This window comes from Oryzias melastigma, linkage group LG24 (genome assembly GCF_002922805.2).
Source record: "Oryzias melastigma strain HK-1 linkage group LG24, ASM292280v2, whole genome shotgun sequence".
Taxonomy (NCBI): domain Eukaryota; kingdom Metazoa; phylum Chordata; class Actinopteri; order Beloniformes; family Adrianichthyidae; genus Oryzias; species Oryzias melastigma.
The window spans coordinates 16,378,101-16,382,015 of NC_050535.1; positions in this window are offsets into that span (position 1 = coordinate 16,378,101).

Sequence of the window (3,915 nt, forward strand, 5' to 3'; positions counted from 1 at the left end):
TTATATTACTGATATAACATTATACATTATGTGTATTTTACTGCACAGAATTGATGCAGTTGAAATAGCTCGGGTAAATATAACCCTTTGTTCTTGTTATATACGACGTGCACGGAGTCCAGTTTTCAGTCTACCATGTTTTATTCTGCCTCTGGTACAACACAGAAACACCACACTCATGAAGCTACAGCGACACCTGTTGGACACAAAGAGTATAACACCTCTAATATACTACATCTCCCTTTTTTCAGATTTTTTTTTTTAAAAAAATGTCAATAATCATGAAAACAGGTGACAACCATTTTACATATTTTTTCTTTTTTTTTTAACAGAAACTGAAACCTACTGTAGTTCTGAATAGACTCANCAAACTCTTCAGCATCTTCCACTTCATCAGATTCAACTATTATCCTCCCATCAGTGCAAAACAAAAGAAAGGACGTGAGGGAGATGGACCGGGATGAAGCTAAGGAGGTAAAATGTTAAACCATTTGATAAAAACATTAAGTTAAAAATGATAAAAGTTAGTGTGTGTGTGTGCGGGGGTGTGCGTGCGTGTGTGTTAGTTTTATTTATTTATTTATTTATTTATTTTTTTGTTTCTCTTTGCAGAGGGTTCGTTCTGTCTTAAGGTCCAATCCAAAGGGAGAGGAAATCTTCAAGGAGTATGACAAAACTAAAACTTTGTCAGATGCAACTCGAAGGCAGATGGTGAATATTCTGGTTGCAGACATGACATGTGCATATGGGTAGGTATCACAAACTACAGTAAGTGGAAAAGGGGTTGAGAAAACTTGGAAATAATCCATATCTTATTTTAATAGGAGGGTTCCACCAATAAGTGTTCGCACCAGCTATGCACTGGGAATTGTGACTCTTTTTCCCTATCTTCAAGATCCATACTCCAAAAATGGATTTGTAAGTTTAAATGTCTTTTTTTCTTCTTGATGACTTGTCCTAAAACTTGTTGTCCAATTTGAACTTAGTAACAATCTTGAGTATTTTTTTATGTCTCTCTCCATGTGTTTATTTATCTATGTGCAGGAACATTATTATGATCCGGACGCCAATTCTGGCTATCTTGCCTGGAGACTCAAGACAGTCCAGCGTAACACCAATGTCAGCACTCATTCGCGCTCAAGGCCTGAATACCAGGAAAGTCCAAGAACCAAAAGAGATTCTCTGTTAACTAATGGACAGCTGTTTGGTGAGGAGTGCAGAGAAGCTCTCTCTATAATAAATTATTCTACAGATAAATCTGTGATAAAAGAGAAGATGAGAGCCACCTTCGAGTACAGACAGAAGCTGATTCATGACCAAGATGCAACATTGTCAGTCTTTGAAGTCTTCCCTCGTTTCCTTGACACACCAGAGTTGGTAAGAATCAATACAGTTCATTCCAAAACATTATAGAATAATTTAATCCCAATGCCTATTAAATTGTTTGTTTGTTTCTTCAAAGATTGACCAGGACTTTTCCATGATGTTTGGGGATGAAGTATCAGGAAGGTTTCTTGCAAAGTGGCCATCCTATTTCAAGAACAAAGTACTTGCTGAAAGCCAGTGTCTTCCATCAACTTCCTACATAGAGGAGTTGCAGGCATCTAATGACCCCGAAGCTGAGGATTACTCGGGTAAACATGGACAATTTTTGATGAAACATGCCTTAGTTTCTGTTTTATGAACTTGTTACAGAGATTCTGTCAATTTAGACTTGGATACATATTTTCTGTTACTTTGTCAGTAAAAAGTCTAGAAGTTAGAACTATCTAAAATTGTGATGAAAATAATTTTGTGACGGGCTGCACAGTGGTGCAGTGGTTAGCGCTCTTGCCTCACAGCGAGAAGGCCCCGGTTCGAATCCCGGCTGGGACCTTTCTGTGTGGAGTTTGCATGTTCTCCCCGTGCATGCGTGGGTTTTCACCGGGGACTCCAGCTTCCTCCCACCGTCCAAAAACATGCTTCATAGGTTAATTGGTGACTCTAAATTGTCCCTAGGTGTGAATGTGAGAGTGAATGTGTGTGTGATTGAGGCCCTGCGACGGACTGGCGACCTGTCCAGGGTGAACCCCGCCTTCGCCCTTCGGTAGCCGGGATAGGCTCCGGCACCCCCGAAAGGGACGAAGGGGTCAGGGAAATGAATGAATAATTTTGTGACCATCAGTACTTTCAAAATTTCTCTTTTGTCCAAGGTTGGGATGGCGATATATCAGCTCTTCTTCTGCTGCTGCATCTCTTGCCCCCTACATCAAAAGGCCACAAAAAATCAGCCAAAATCAGCTCGGCACAGGCAGCCCATCGTCTCGTAAGATTTATAAAGGTATGTTTCATTAGCATCTTTGATGTCAAAATCAAAAATATCTGTGTGTTGGTGTTGTATGCTAGTTTTTCTGTGCTTCAACCAGAGTAAAAAGCAAATATTCATACATTTTTACATGTTTGTCGCTCAAACTGCAGGAAGGAGCCAGTCTCACTGCATTTTTGGAGAAAGTTGATGCAAGGCAACCTTTCCTACTCTGTGTTGGGGAGCAAAGAAAAGAAATCCAGAGGTTCTTCATCATGGTGGACCAGAAACCAATCCCGTCCAGTGCTTTAACATCAGTGGCTGCATTTGATGTGCTGTTCAAGGCACATTTTGTCTTCAGCATCTCCTATGATGAGGCCCTCTCCAGTTTCTACACATTTATCCAAACCACAGTCTACAACATTGATGTTGGAAACACAAAGGAAAGTCCACGAGTCAAGGAACTGAGAGCACGACTTCTGCAAGAGCGTTAGCATGATACCAGATTTAAGGTCAGAGCACAGTTACAAAAACTGACTGAGAATGTTCTCGTGTTTTGTTTGTAAAAAGCACCACAAAACTTGTTCAAATCTTTGCAAGCATTTAAAGTTCTTTCATGGTTTATATCCAGCAAAAAATTTGCATTTAAAATGTGGAGAGCTAAGTTGTGTTTCATCTTTTTGTACGTACAGTGGATTCAGAAAGCATTTAAATACTGTACACAGTTGTCAGGTTAGTGGACAGTCTGAGTTTTATCAGGGAATTACACCAAGTCATTCTGCTGAAGATGTTTCTGTTGATCAGCCAACAACTTCAGCATCTTTGCTGCAGGTTCCTCCTAATGTTGCACAAAACTCGCTTGTTGAAATGTGTGGCTCAATTGTTGCCCAATTACAAGCTTCTGGTCAACCTGAAAATACAGTCCAAACAATAGTTAACTCAATGGAGGAAGTTGTCAATGATGTACATATGCAAGCACGTGAAGCAGCATTCCAAACATTTACCCCTGAAGATAAAAACTCAGATACTTACAAGAAAGTTGAGCTTAGTCTAAGCCAATTAAATAATCTGTTTACTCCATTTAACACAGAGAAAAAAAGAGAAAAATATTATGCTAAAAAATGGGAAATAGTTGACCCTAAAGAATTTGTTCTTGGTGTGAGATTGGATACACGTAGAAGTAGAAAAACAGGTGTTTACAGTCAAATTCCTGTCACAGACAAATATATGTATGTACCAATTTTAGGCACATTAAATTAAATTTTCAAAAATAGTGAAATACTGAAAGGTTTCCTTGAAGAGAAATGCAGAAAAACTGGAACATACACCGACATAAGTAATGGATTATACTTTCAAAAACATCCTTTATTTTCAAAAAAGAACTATGCTTTACAGATTTCACTATATTATGACGATTTTGAAATGGCTAATCCGTTGGGGTCAAAGAAGAGCATCCATAAACTTGGTTGTGTTTATTTCACCATAAAAAACCTCCCACCAAAATTAAACTCTGTATTGATGAATATACATCTAGCAGTTCTTTTCTACACTGAAGATTTGAAAAAATATGGTTTTGAAGAAATACTTAAACCAGGGGTCTCAAGCTCAAATCAGCCGGGGGCCGCTGGAGA